The following is a 16,061-nucleotide window of genomic DNA, read 5'->3' on the forward strand; positions in this document are numbered from 1 at the left end:
TTACATATATGTTCAGTATAATACACCCACTTAGTAATTTAGTGCTTGAGACCATCAAAATTATTTTGCGTTGCCATGTATTAGTTTTCCAGTAATGGAAAAAGCATCTTCACTGATCCATCTCTGCATGCACTGTAGTAGTTTAAATACTTTAACATCATTACAATTAAATACAAATGTTCTCAAAATATTTTTATTAACATTTAAGTTATATAAATGTCTAAAGCTACTGAAGTAAAGGTGAATAAGGTGAGTCATTTTAAAATGGTTACTAGCCTGATCAATGGTCCAAGAAGATACTGGGGAAAAAGAAAGGGTCCCATAATTAACCCATGGTCAGTGATAAATAGGCCTAAATACCTACTGGGAAGCCCTGGTTCACTACTAATAAGAAAGAGGACACTCTCTCCCAACTTTAGTTATAAAAACAGTCACTACTAACATTTACTGAGCATTTACTCTGTGCTAAGCAGTGTACCAAGCACTTCATATGTGTTACTTTGCATAACCTTTATAAAAACTCTATCAGGTACCTAGCATTACATTTATTTTACCCATTTTATAGATTAAAAATATGAAACTTAAGGAAACTAATTAACTTTCCCAAGATCTATTGGCTAATGAGTAGATCTCAGAGATTCAATGACACCAGGCCTCTCTCTCCACCTCTCATTTCTTCCCCCCGCCCCCATCTCTCATTTCTGTCTCATTCTCAACATCAGCTTTATTCTTCAGCCTCCTCCATGTGTCTGGAAATGGGCAAAAAAGGTTCTGGGGTGACATTTATAAAGTTACTGATCAAAGGAAATGTCTCTAGTTTGCATACAAATCCAAGGCAAGACTCTGTCTCAAAAAAAAAAAAAAAAAAGTGGAAACATGAAGAAAGACGTGAAGATGTTAAATAACATAATGCATTCAGAGATCTGCAAGTATTTTAGATGTGTCTGTATAGTAAGATGTGTATGGCAAGGAATAGAGATCTGAGATTAAAGGCTGTGAAGAACTTTGTACAATACCCTAAGGAGCTGGTGCTTCATTCTAAAAGCAAGGATAAAGTCATTGAAGGATTTTAAGAAAGGGGAAAATATAATGGGTTCTGATTGTGAGAAAGACTAGTCTCTGGATAAATGTAAAAGGAAAGTTAGGAGTAGAAAAGTCAGTGAGAAAACCTACAATAGTCCAGGCAAGAGAAAGTGAGAAAATGAACAGCAGTAGTTTGCAGTGAATGATCTCTTGGTGATCTTGGTGATCAAGAGATTGAGAGGAGCAGTGCTAGGGAGGCAGGGTTTAGGAAGGAAACTGAATCCTGATGGGATTAGATTGTTCATGATGTCCATGATGCTCAAACACCTTCATGGCTGCCCCAACATGGCAGTGAACCAAAGGCACCCCTGTAAACAAACAGACCCCAAATCCTGCTGGTATCCCTAGCAGAAGCAGTGGCAACTACATTCCACCACCTACACACTTTACATCTAAGCTGCTGGTTTCACTATTTATAAAGGACACTTTAACCCATAGCCTTGGAAGTGGAATTATGAGTACAGAAACTGTAGAGGTCTTTAATGAGAATTTAACAGAACTTTCTAGCTGTTAAAGGCAGCATGGCACATGAAAGCTGGGTCATTAGGGTAGACAGATCTGTTTGGCTCCTGACTGTGATATCTTAAGCTCTCTAAGCCTTGGTTTCCTCAGGAAATAGTTTGCTTGCAATAATTCCATTTATCTCTCAGGGGGGTTATGAGGACTAAAAATAATAATACAGGTGACAACAAAAAAACTTCACAATGTGGTTAGAAATGAATGTGTTTGAATCACTAATTTGTTTTGCTCAAGGGGGCACAGGAAGAAAAGTCAAAATATGGGCATTCATGCTTCTACCAACAAGTGAATTATTGACCCATACACACACACGCTCGCACACACACACTCACACAGACAATTGTATATATATATATATTTTTTTTTTTTTTTTTTTTTTTAAGAGAGAGGGGTCTCACTCTGTCGCCCAGGCTGGAGTGCAGTGGCGCAGTCTCAGCTTACTACAACCTCCACTTCCCAGGTTCAAGCGATTCTCCCACTTCAGAGTAGCTGAGATTACAGCCTCCAGAGTAGCTGGGATTACAGGTGCCCACCACCAAGCCCGGTAAATTTTTTTGTACTTTTAGTAGAGATGGGGTTTCACCATGTTGGTCAGGCTGGTCTTGAGCTCCTGACCTCAAGTGATGCACCCACCTTGGCCTCACAAAGTGCTGGGATTACAGACGTGAGCTGCTGAGCCCAGCCATTGCCTCTTATGTATTAAGGCGGCAGAATACAGTTGACTATGTCATAAACAGTGAGTTACTCATCCCAGTATGTACATTGGAATTGAGGTGAATTAATTCATTTTCTGTAACATTTTCTAATAAATTGCATCTACTTATTGAACTTAAAATGGATAAATAAAGTATCTCACAAAAATGTAAAGTTTTACTGTATTCATAGCCTTGTGGTTAAGATTATACTCCATAGCAGATAGCAATAAATACATGTATTTAAATGGCAGACCATCACAGGAGAGATTATTTGCAAATGAAGTTGTCAGAAATTTCAGCATTAAAGTAGCAGATAAAGTAATGAAAATTTTAATTTAAGAATTCAGAAAATATATATAGGTATAATTTTAAAGGGACTTGTGTTCCACCTGGCTAATGTTCTTTCTTGTTGGCCATTTTTTATTAATCGGTTTGTTAATATTCTTTAACCTCCTCTCTTACCTTTAAGACAAAAGGTAATGAACTAGCCCAATGCTTTTTATTCCCATAGTCACTTGGGTTAATAGTCTTCCTTTTCCTCTTCTACTTTCTTTAAATCTATTGAGATTTGTAGCAATAGTTCAGCCATAATTGTGACCTAGAAAAATTGTGAATAGAAAAATAGGGCAATCACTTCCCCATGTATATGTGTATCAAAACATCATATTGTACACTTTAAATATATACAACTTTTAAAAGAAAGGAAAATGTGGCTTTTAGTTTTCTTTTTCAATGTATGTTAAGTGCCTAGCACGCAACTGGCCCGAAGGGGGAGCTTAGAGGCAGGCAAAACAGGGCTTGGTCTGCATCCTGCTAGTCCATGCCCTCCCATATGCAAATGAAGCCCTGGCAGAGGAAGTCCATTCATTGAAGTGCTTCCCAGTGAACTCTACCATGTCTACTATTTAGTTCCTTCTAAATCTTACCCAGAAAATGGATGCTCGTTTGGGGCTATTATAGTCAGTAATCTTTCATGATAAATAATCATAAATCAGACATGCAGAATATCTACTCTCTTCCTAAAGAAAAAAATAAGTAATTTCTTACAATGCCAGTCAGTTGGCTACTTTTTGCTCTAGTAGACTGGCTGAGAGCCATTAATAGAAGGAAATGTGTATTGCAGGTAACTGGAAGGATAAATCTTAGTAAAATTAGTACAATAAACCTTTCTCAATTACAAATATACTGCATATAATTCTAATTCAGGTGACCCTGGCTTTAAGACTGCTGCTGAACTTATGATCCTTCCTACTTTGACACTACAGTAAAGACTAAACCCCATATTGATGACCATTAATTTCTCCAAGCAATGCTTCAGCATTTTGATTGGCCTGATATGTTCACCAAGTATAATATGACAATAACTCAGCTGCCATGGTCTACAGGTGCACTTAGAGTAAGTGAATCTCTTTCAAGTTGCTCTACGTTTTATTTTAGCATGTTTTCTGTGAACTTTTAAATGCCCTGCTCTTCACTGTGTCTAAGAAAAAGATGTGATGGAATGCATAGAGTGCCAAAACTGCTCAAAAAAAGGTGAAATAATCCACCTCTTTGAAAAGGAAACATGAGAGTTTAACTTAACAGTAGGAGAAATGAATGTGAATGAGCAAACTTCCAAGTCCACTTGTCACACTCACAAACACAAGCTCAACTCTGAAGTTCAAGGAAATATCTCTGGAGACTCTGAAGAGCACTGAGCCAATGTAATGGTATTTTTACAAATAAAATGGAATTATTTATCACATGAAAGACCTTACATTGTGTGATGGGGGGTGCCAAGGCCATGTTCCACTTCTTTGTCTAGTTGAATAGAGCAAGTCACCTTGGAAAGGGCCTTCCTAGTCAAAATATAAATTTAAAGGGCCTCTCTTATCTAATAGATACTCATGGCTCCAGAAATGTCTATAACAGATTTTTTTTAATGTTCTAACAAAGGCGGGCCCTTGCAGTGTATAACTTGTGGCAGGAGAAGTTATACCAAGTTTAATGATTTTTCTCTAGGCTTTTTGAGAAGGAAGGAACAAAGACCTCAACACCTGCTCCCCAAAATTCAAAGTTAAGAAAAACAGAGTAGATCAGGATTGGCTGACCCAAGTTCTGCTGGCTGAGGAGACCTAAAGGATCTTAAAAGTAAACTCACCACTGGGACTGAGCTGATGTCCAGTTCCAGCACAAGAATCTAAGGGTTCTGGTCCAGGCTGGAGCTAGAAGCACCTCTAAACTTGATTGCCTGGCACCATAATTCCTACTTTGAAAATGCAATGGCTGAACATGCAAATTCAAACAATAATGAAAAGGCCCCGGTAATTAATCCTGTGGCAGTACAAGCAGAACTTAGGTAAGCACAAGCATCATTCCAGGGTCTGTAAGAGTCAACTGTAACCTGCAAGGCTAACCTTCAAATAAGATATAGAACACCTGCAAAAGCACCAGCAGGGCTGACCTGTGTCTCCAATTATCACACCAGAATTTCAACTGATTAGAAAATTGGAAATGAAGGAAAGTCCATAGAATGAAAACATCAACTGCCTGTTAAAAGGTCATGTCAGGAATTGAATATTTAATTCAATATAGATTCAATAAATTCAACAATTAATTCAAAATAATTGTGTTTCTAATGAAATTAAGAAGCAATTCCAGGCCGGGCACGGTGGCTTACACCTGTAACCCCAGCACTTTGGGAGGCCGAGGCAGGCCAGTGGATCACCTGAGCTCAGGAGTTGGAGAGCACCCTGAGCAATATGGTGAAACCTCATCTCTACTAAACATACAAAAATTAGCCGGACGTGGTGGCACGCACCTGTAATATCAGCTACTCAGGAGGCTGAAGCAGGAGAATCACTTGAACCTGGGAGGTGGAGGTTGCAGTGAGCCGAGTAGCACCATTGCACTCCAGCCTGGGCAACAAGAGTGAAACTCTGCCAAAAAAAAAGAAGACGAAGCAATTGCATTTACAATAGCATCCAAAATAATGAAATACTTAGGAATAAAGTTAACAAAAAAAATACAAAACATATGCTTTGACAGCTACAAAACATTGTTCAAAGAAATTAAAGAAGATCTAAAAACATAGAAAATCAACCCAAATTCATGGATTTAAAGAATTCATGTTGTTAAAATGGCAATATTCCCCAAATTGATCTACAGTTTCAATGCAATCCTAATCAAAACCCCAGCTGCCTTTTTGAAGAAACTGACAAGCTAATCCTGAAGTTCACATAGAAATGCAAGGGACTCAGTATAACCAAAACAATATTGAAGAAAAATGAAGCTGAAGGATTCACACTTTCTGATTTACTGCAAAACTTACTACACAGCTGAAATAATCGAGTCAGTAGTGTGCTCTGGCATAATGATAGACATATAGAACAATAGAGTATAATTGAGAATTCAGAAATGAACCCATACATTTATGTACAATTGTTTTTCTACCATGATACCAAGACCATTTAATGGAGAAGGAATAGTCTTTTCAACAAATGGTGCTGAGAAAACTGGATATTCATATACAAAAAATAATGTGTACTGCTTCCATACACAAAAATGAACTAAAAGTTGATCATAGACCTAAATGTAAGAATTAAAATATGAAACTGGTAGAAGAATGCTGTATTAGGGTTCTCTAGAGGGACAAAACTAGTAGGATATATATATATAAAATACTTAATAAACTTCCCTTTATACATATGCACAAGGAATATATATAATATATATAAAAGCACAAGAAAGCACATGTATATTATATATATAAAGGTGGAATATATAAAAATATATAAATATATATATTTTATATATAAATATATTTTTATAGAAATATATATGAACACATATATTTTATATATATATAAAGGAAAATTTATTAAATATTAACTTACACAATCACAAGGTCCCACCATAGGCTGTCTGCAAGCTGAGGAGGAAGGAGAGCCAGTCCGAGTCCCAGAACTGAAGAACTTGGAGTCCGATGTTAGAGGGCAGGAAGCATCCAGCACAGGAGAAAGATGTAGGCTGGGAGCCTAGGCCAGTCTCTTTTTTTTTTTTTTTTTTTTTTTTCACCCATCAATTCATCATTTATTTCATGTATAACTCCCCAATGCAATCCCTCCCTCCTCTCCCCTCCCCATGATAGGCCTCAGTGTGTGATGTTCCCCTTCCCGAGTTCAAGTGATCTCATTGTTCAGTTCCCACCTATGAGTGAGAACATGTGGTGTTTGGTTTTCTCTTCTTGTGATAGTTTGCTAAGAATGATGGTTTCCAGCTGCATCCATGTCCCTACAAAGGACGCAAACTCATCCTTTTTGATGGCTGCATAGTATTCCATGGTGTATATGTGCCACATTTTCTTAATCCAGTCTGTCACAGATGGACATTTGGGTTGATTCCAAGTCTTTGCTATTGTGAATAGTGCTGCAATAAACATACGTGTGCATGTGTCTTTGTAGTAGAATAATTTATAATCCTTTGGGTATATACCCAGTAGTGGGATGGCTGGGTCATATGGTACATCTAGTTCTAGATCCTTGAGGAATTGCCATACTGTTTTCCATAATGGTTGAACTAGTTTACAATCCCACCAACAGTGTAAAAGTGTTCCTATTTCTCCACATCCTCTCCAACACCTGTTGTTTCCTGTCTTCTTAATGATTGCCATTCTAACTGGTGTGAGATGGTATCTCATTGTGGTTTTGATTTGCATTTCTCTGATGGCGAGTGATGATGAGCATTTTTTCATGTGTCTGTTGGCTGTATGAATGTCTTCTTTTGAGAAATGTCTGTTCATATCCTTTGCCCACTTTTTGATGGGGTTGTTTGTTTTTTTCTTGTAAATTTGTTTGAGTTCTTTGTAGATTCTGGATATTAGCCCTTTGTCAGATGAGTAGGTTGCAAAAATTTTCTCCCATTCTGTAGGTTGCCTGTTCACTCTGATGGTAGTTTCTTTTGCTGTGCAAAAGCTCTTTAGTTTAATGAGATCCCATTTGTCAATTTTGGCTTTTGTTGCCGTTGCTTTTGGTGTTTTAGACATGAAGTCCTTGCCCATGCCTATGTCCTGAATGGTACTACCTAGATTTTCTCTAGGGTTTTTATGGTATTAGGTCTAACATTTAAGTCTCTAATCCATCTTGAATTAATCTTCGTATAAGGGTAAGGAAAGGATCCAGTTTCAGCTTTCTACTTATGGCTAGCCAATTTTCTCAGCACCATTTATTGAATAGGGAATCCTTTCCCCATTTCTTGTTTCTCTCAGGTTTGTCAAAGATCAGATAGCTGTAGATGTGTGGTATTACTTCTGAGGACTGTTCTGTTCCATTGGTCTATATCTCTGTTTTGGTACCAGTACCATGCTGTTTGGTTACTGTAGCCTTGTAGTATAGTTTGAAGTCAGGTAGTGTGATGCCTCCAGCTTTGTCCTTTTGACTTAGGATTGTCTTGGCAATGCGGGCTCTTTTTTGGTTCCATATGAACTTTAAAGCAGTTTTTTCCAATTCTGTGAAGAAAGTCATTGGTAGCTTGATGGGGATGGCATTGAATCGATAAATAACCTTGGACAGTATGGCCATTTTCACGATATTGATTCTTCCTATCCATGAGCATGGTATGTTCTTCCATTTGTTTGTGTCCTCTTTTCTTTTACTGAGCAGTGGTTTGTAGTTCTCCTTGAAGAGGTCCTTTACATCCCTTGTAAGCTAGATTCCTAGGTATTTTATTCTCTTTGAAGCAATTGTGAATGGAAGTTCATTCCTGATTTGGCTCTCTGCTTGTCTGTTACTGGTGTATAAGAATGCTTGTGATTTTCAGTCTCTCCTTTTAACGTTTTTCTGACTGCCTTATATTCACTGGCAGCTGATTAGATTGTGCCCACCAGATTAAAGGTGGATCTGCCTTCCCCAGCCTAGTGACTCAAATGTTAATCTCTTTTGGCAACACTCTCACAGATCAATACTTTGTATCTTTCAATCCAATCAAGTTGACACTCAATATTAACCATAACACATACATAGGTGCAAATCTTTGTGATCTGGTGTAGGACAGTTTTTTCTTAAATGTAACACCAAAAGCACAAGTAACAAGTGTGTTGAAAAGGACAAATTTGACTTTATCAGAATTTAGAATTTTTATTCTTCAGAGGACACCATCAAGAAAATGAAAAGACAACCTGCAGAATGATAGAAAATATCTGCAAATATTGTTTACAATAAAGAATCTGGTATCCAGAGTGTATTCTAAAAATTATCGTAAAGTCACCAATAAAAAGACAGTTCAGTTTTTAAAGGAGTAAAGGAATTTTATTTTTTTTGTGATGGAGTCTCGCACTGTCGCCCGGGCTGGAGTGCAGTGGAGCCATCTCGGCTCACTGCAAGCTCTGCCTCCCAGGTTCACGCCATTCTCCTGCCTCAGCCTCCTGAGTAGCTGGGACGACAGGTGCCCGCCACCACGCCCAGTTAATTTTTTGTATTTTTAGTAGAGACGGGGTTTCACTGTGTTAGCCAGGATGGTCTCGATCTCCTGACCTCGTGATCCACCTGCCTGTGATCCACCTGCCTGTGCCTGCCAAAGTGCTGGGATTACAGGTGTGAGCCACTGCACCCAGCCTTAAAGGGGTGAAGGATTTTAATAGACATTTCTCCACATAAGATACACAAATGGTCAATAAACACATAAAAATACACTCAATATCATTAATCAGTGCAAATCAAAACCATGTAAGATACAACTTCATACTCACTAGAATGGCTATAATAAAAAAGATGGGTAATAACAAGTGTTGGCGAGTATGTGGAGAAATTGGAACCCTCCTATACTGCTAGTGGGACTGTCAAATGGTGCAGCCACTATAAAAAAACAGTCTGGCAATTTCTTAAAAACTTAAACATAAAGTTACCATATGATACAGCAATTCCACTCCTCCTAAGAAAAATGAAAACATATTTATACAAAAATCTGTACAGAAACATTCATAGAAGTATTATTCACAATAACCCAAAGTGGAAATAACACAAATATCCATCAATTGATGAATAGTTAGCCAAATGTATATTCATACAATGTAGTATTATTCAGCCACAAAAAGGAAAGAAATACAGATATATGTTACAATATAAACTGTGAAAACATTATACTAAGTGAAATAACTCAGTACACAGGCAATACATTATATGATTCCATTAATGTGAAAAATCCAAAATAAGTGAATCTATAGAGACGGAAAATATACTGGTGGCTGTCCAGGGTGGGGAGGGGAAGGCTAGGGGAACTGACAGAAGAATTGACAGGGCTTCTTTGGGCATGATAAAAATATTCTGAACTTAGATCATAGTGATGGCTCTGCAACTCTAAATATACTGTAAACCATTAAATTATACATTTTAAAGGGGTAACTTTTATGGAATATAAATTGTATCTCAATAATGATGTTTACAAAAGAAATATACAAATACGTGTCTTATTTTCTCCAAGAAATGGAGATAACATTTTCCTGTGGGGCTATATAAACTTTAAATAACCCACTTATTTTATATATGTCTCACAAAAAGATTCAGCATGGAGAAACAGTATACTGCAGTAGGTAAGAGCACGAACTCTGGAGCCGGACACCCCACAACCAAAATATCACCCACGCTGGAGTCACAGTTCAATGCATCCTCGACTTCCCAGGCCTAAGTAATCCTCCCACCTCAGCCTCCCAAGTAGCTAGGATCATAGGAGGGCACCACCATACCCGGTTAATTTCTTACTAGATAATTTTTTTGTAGAGATAGGTTCTTCCTGTGTTGCCCAGGCTGGTCTCAAACTCCTGGTTTCAAGTGGTCCTCCTGCCTTGGCCTCACAAAGTGCTGGTATTACAGATGTGAGCCATCATTCTATACCTCAGTTTTTTCATCTGAAAAATAGGGATAACAGTAAAACTCACCTAATTAAATTGCTGGAAAGATTAAATGAAAAGTGTTTAGCATAGTGCCTGACACAAAGTTAAGTGCAAAATAAAGCTTAATATTCAAAATAATTTTTAATATACATATTTAATGTAGGCTTTAAGAACATGATACGATTGCTTGCATGGGGGAGAGAATCTGTAGACTAGGTGAAGGATGCAGGAGGAAGATATTTCACACTGTATCATCTTTTCATATTTTTAGATTTTTGAATCATGCAAGTGTATTACACAGGCACTGAAGAAATTAATTTAATTAATTATTTTTTAAAAAATAAACCAGACTGTAACTGTACTCCCAAACTAGTCTAGCAGGCTATACTAGTTATGTTCGCATGACTGTAGGATCAGGTAGAACAAATCTAATACCTGGCAACAATGTTGGCAAAAGCATGTATCTCATCCAGATGATGCATCCAGATTGTTGGAAGATACACAACAGAAAAGTTTTTATTGTAAGCAATAGGTAGATGTGTTTCTTCAAAGAGAAAACTGATTGATCGGGAGGCTGAGGCGGGCGGATCACGAGGTCAGGTGATCGAGACCATTCTGGCTAACACGGTGAAACCCTGTCTCTACTAAAAATACAAAAAATTAGCCGGGCGTGGTGGCAGGCGCATGTAGTCCCAGCTACTAGGGAGACTGAGGCAGAGAGTTGCTGGAAGCCCAGAGAAGGTTGCAGTGAGCCGACATTGCGCCACTGCACTCTAGCCTGGGCAACAGAGCGAGACTTCTTCTCAAAAAGAAAAAAAGAAAGAGAGAAAGAAAACTGATTGATAAAAAAAAAAACAGCTGCTGGGCATGGTGGCTCATCCTTGTACTCCTAGCACACTGGGATGCCGAGGTGGGTGGATCGCTTGAGCTCAGGAGTCCGAGACCAGTCTGGGCAACATAGTGAAACCCTGTCTCTACCAAAAACACAAAAATTCGCCTGCTGTGGTGGTATGCGCCTGTGGTCCCAGCTACTCGGGGGGGGGGGGGGGGGGGGGGGGGGGGGGGGGGGGGGGTGGCTGAGGTAGGAGGTATTGCTTGAGCCTGGGATGTGAAGGTTGCAGTGAGCTATGATAAAGGCACTGCACTCCAGTCTGGATAACAGGGTGAAAACTGTCTCAAAGAAAAAAAGAGAGAGAGAGAGAGAGAGATGTGGTGGTTAGGAGCATGGAATCTGGAACTAGACTTCCTGGTTTGAATTCCAGCTTTCTTTCCCAGTAAGATTTTTTAACCTCTCTGTGCCGGGGAGCAGGGGAGAGCGGGGGTGGGAGCGAGGGGGTGGGGAGCGGGGGAGAAGGGGAGGAAGCGGGGGGGCGGGAAGCGGGGGCGGGGGAAGCGGGGTAGGGGGCAGGGAGGCTCGGGCATGGCGGGCTGCAGGTCCTGAGCCCTGCCCTGCGGGGAGGCAGCTGAGGCCCGGCGAGAATCCGAGTGCAGCCCCAGCAGGCCAGCACTGCTGGGGGACCTGGCGCATCCTCTGCAGCTGCTGGCCCGGGTGCTAAGCCCCTCACTGCCCAGGGCCAGCGGCGCCAGCCACCGCTCCGAGTGCAGCGGCCAGCCGAGCCCACGTCCACCCGGAACTCGCGCTGGCCCACTAGCGCAGCGCACAGCCCCGGTTCCAGCCCGCTCCTCTCCCTCCACACCTTCCTGCAAGCAGAGGGAGCTGGCTGTGGCCTCAGCCAGCCCAGAGAGGTGCTCCCACAGTGCAGTGGCGGGCTGAAGGGCTCCTCAAGTGCCACTAGAGTGGACGCTTAGGCCAAGGAGACACCGAGAGCGAGGGCTGCTGGCACACTGTCACCTCTCAGTAGTGCTACAGAAATATTAGCTATTGTAATTATTGGAGAAATCGCAAGCACTGACACAGAAGCATGAAAGAATTATCTGAAAAGTTAAATTATCCCTTGGTTCCCAGAAAAAAATCAAAAGTTAAATTAAAATGTCAAAAATAAAGACTATCATTTAAGAAAGCTCTTTCACACTGACAAAAATATTTTGGAAGCAAATGTCTTAGACATAATGCATGCTCAAGGAATCAGGAGCATTTATAAATTGACAAAATATCAATAATTTAGTTGAAATTAATAAAAAGAAAAAGAAAGGAGAGAAAGGAAATGTTGCCAGACAAAGAGTCATTCTTCTGTTACTTACTATTGGAAAATTTCAAAGCCATCCATGAACACTGAAATCAGAAATGAAAATTGTTGAGAAAGGCAACTCTAATTTTGAACCCTTAAAAGGTGCTTGGAGAATGAAGAAGTTCCTGTTGCTAGAAGAGCTTTCCAATGAAAAGACATACCTTTTATTCAAACTTCATTGGACACTTACCTGAAAACTACTATTCTTCCTATACAAGGTCTTTGGGGAAAAATATATCAGATTTGTTGCATATGGGACACATGCATAAAGAAGGAAGCATGATAGTAAAAGGATTGCCTATGGGCCTGTCACCTGCTTAAGAATTGGAGTATTAACAAAATTACTGTATCTGTATGTGTTCCTTCCCTAGCTCATTCTCTAGCTTCCTTCTCAACATTTAGTTTTTAAGAATTTTTAAAATGGTACCATTCTATATGTACTATTCTACTGTATGACTTTTTTCTTACTCTATTAGTTTTAAAGATTCATTCATAATTATATATGAATATGATACTCATTTACTTTTCACTAATTTATATAAAAGTCCATTTAAAAGATATTCCACCATTACAGAAATTATATTCCTATCAGTGGACATTTTGATTGTTTCAGGATTTTTGTTCTTACCAACAATGCTCCAATGAATGTTATCACATGTGTCTTAGTGTGTATATTTAGAGTATTTCTTCATGACACCTATAAGTGAAATTGCTCATTTGTAGAGTAATTAAGTGCTCAGCTCTATAAGGGAATGAAAACAATGTTTTTTAAAGTAGTTGTATCAACTAACACTCTACTGGAAAAAGCACAAGACTTCCCATCAATCCGCATCCTCATCTGCATTTGGTTTTGTCAAACTTCTTGATTTTTTGCATTTTTATATGCACTTAATTTGCATTTCTTGATAACTAATGGTGTATCTTCACTAATATCCATTTGCCATTTGTTTCTCCTCTTCTGTGAAATGGCTATAATCTTTTGCCATGAACAGAATTATTTTTCAGTTATCATTTTTCTTTCTGATGTGTGATCCTTTGCAAATATATGCTGTGTGGCTTATCTTTTCAGCCTTTTTTTATAGAGACTTTTGTTTCCTTAATCTTTATGTAAAATATTGACTCATCCATGTTTTCCTCTCTGTTAAGAATGATTTCTCTACCAAATGTTGCAGTGAAATTTAAAATTTTTGCCTTTCATGTCTAGCTCATTAATCCATTGGGAACGGATTTTTTATATGAGAAAGGGGACTGAATCCACTTTTTTTCTCATGTGGAATACCAACTTTCCCAGCCCCATTTCCTGACTATTCTTTTTTTTCTCAGTGATCTACAATACTACCTATGTCAAATATAAAATTTTCCAATATGCTTGGGGCTGTTTCTGAACTCTCATTTTCTTTTATCGGCCATTTTATCTATCACGTTAGCAATACTGCACTATTTTAATTACTAAAGCTTTATCATAAAGCTTAATATAAAAAGAAAAGTCTCTCTACCCCTCCATCTTACTGATCTTAAGGACTATCTTGGTGATTCTTGAGCTTGCCTATGACATACAATACTCTAACAAGTAACCGGCCTCGTGATAGGCTAACTTATGCTCTAATAACTAACAATCCCCGTATCTCAGTGGTTTAAAACAAACAAACAAAAAAAGTTGATTTCTTGTTTAGGCTACATAATCTTTTCTGCTCTTTTCTATGACAGCCCCATTCTATGGGTCAGGCTAACAGAACAGTCATATAAAACTCATTGTTTTCCCTCCACGGTAGAGGGTAAGAGTGCAGGAGGACAGCTCCCTGTCAGTCAGACTCTGACAGGAAGTAATGTGCACTTTCAAATACAGCATCTGGGCCAGGGCTGCTCAAGCGTTCCCAGTAAATTGCAAGGAAGCCAGAAAATGCAATCTATTATGTATCAGAAAGACAGTCAAAAACCTTCGTCAAACTAATGGTTACAACTTGGACCATGACCTCTAAAGCCTGTGCCTCAGTGCCTTCCAAGAATCTTACACAAGAATACAGATAGAAATAGGAAGTGGCAGGTCAATAGCCTGGATTCAGAATCTGAAGAATCCCACTTCATCATTTGTCATTTATTTTGTGGAATTTTAGGCTTAAATCAAGACTTGAGTTAAATAAGCTTCTAGCAAATGCTGTGGAAGTAGGATAATATCAGTTACTTCTTTGAGAATGGAAAGTATTGAATCAGAAAATGGGTTTACCTTCTTATATTAAAGAAAAATTAGGAAGATGTCTAGTTGAACCTAAAATTCCTTTGTTCCAGATGCTTTCTTGTAAACCCCTTCTCTGTGCTAGCTAATCAGAAAACTCATTTGTTGACTAATCCCATGGAAGATGATGTCTCAAGTAAGAGTGTATCTATTTGTGACTAACTTTTCCCTCAAATTACAAATCCTGTCTTGTTATTTCCTGACAGTCAATGTAAAGAGATGAGGACTCCGTTGTTCTTAAATTTTTTTAGTATACATCCGGGCTATACTAACCTGAAATAGGAAACATTTTAGATAACTTTGAAAAGTCATAGGATTTGATTTGCAGCTAATTATTTATAATTGTACCTGGTGTTAATAAATGTATTGTTTCAAGTAAGACAGAATTGACAATGAGGTTATCCATTGATCGTTTTGCTCTTTTTCCACTTAGAATTGACTCCATTATTACACAAAATCTAAAATGTTTTCTGCAACTGGTTAGTGTTTGAGATAGATACAATTGTAATCTTCCTGCTGCAGTTGTTTAAAACAAGCATGCTTTTTAAAAAATGCCTCTATTTATACATCTCAATGCAATACAATGTCTCATTCTCCCATAAATGTGTATAACTAATCTACACTGCAAAGTTCCTGACTACTAAGCAATAGGCCATGAATCTCCTGAACCCTCCTGTCGTCAAGAAGAAAAAGAGCTAGCACTCAATTAAGCACATCTGGTAGAAATATGAAAAAACGCAGAAAAAAATTTAAACATAGTAAAATGAAAAGAGTGAAGCCTCTGAGTCAGGCTGCCTGGGTTTGAGCCTCCATTCCATCAATTTTTAGCTGTGTGAACTGGGACAATTATAATATAGAAATAAAGACCATGGATTCTAGAATTAGGCTTGCAGATTCTGCCTCTTGCTGGTCATGAGTCTTTGGGAAAGTTACTTAACCTAAGCCTCACTTTCTTCATCTGTAAAATGAAGATGATATTAGTAGTTAGCTCATGGTATATGTATTACATTATGCTTTAAATGTTCTTACCATAATTCCAGGCACATAGTAAGTGTTCAAGGAATGAAAGCTGCCGTTGTATTAGTAACACTGATATTATTATAAAAATTTATGTATATTTACTATAGTGAAATTTTTATTGTGTTTGTCATTATAGGCAACCACAAGTTCATTAACGATGGATATAGATTTGTCTTCACCTTCCAAAGATCACATTTTTTTCCTACTGGGTCAACTGGAAAACATAGACTTTTCTGGAAAAATGAACACAGGATCCTAGGAATGGACACAGGCTCAATTGATGGATACGCACAAATGTAGTGATATGAAGGTATATAGTCGAATGGCAAAGACTTTCCATACATAAGGGCAGAAACCTACAAGACAAGCAAGCCCACCGCCTGACCACTGGCTGTATTATCTGCCCCAGGGCTGCTTCTACCCCAGGTGCCTGCAGATGGTCCCAGAGAGCAAGACTT

The sequence above is a fragment of the Trachypithecus francoisi genome, unplaced genomic scaffold, assembly GCF_009764315.1.
Source record: "Trachypithecus francoisi isolate TF-2019V2 unplaced genomic scaffold, Tfra_2.0 Lachesis_group19, whole genome shotgun sequence".
Lineage (NCBI taxonomy): Eukaryota > Metazoa > Chordata > Mammalia > Primates > Cercopithecidae > Trachypithecus > Trachypithecus francoisi.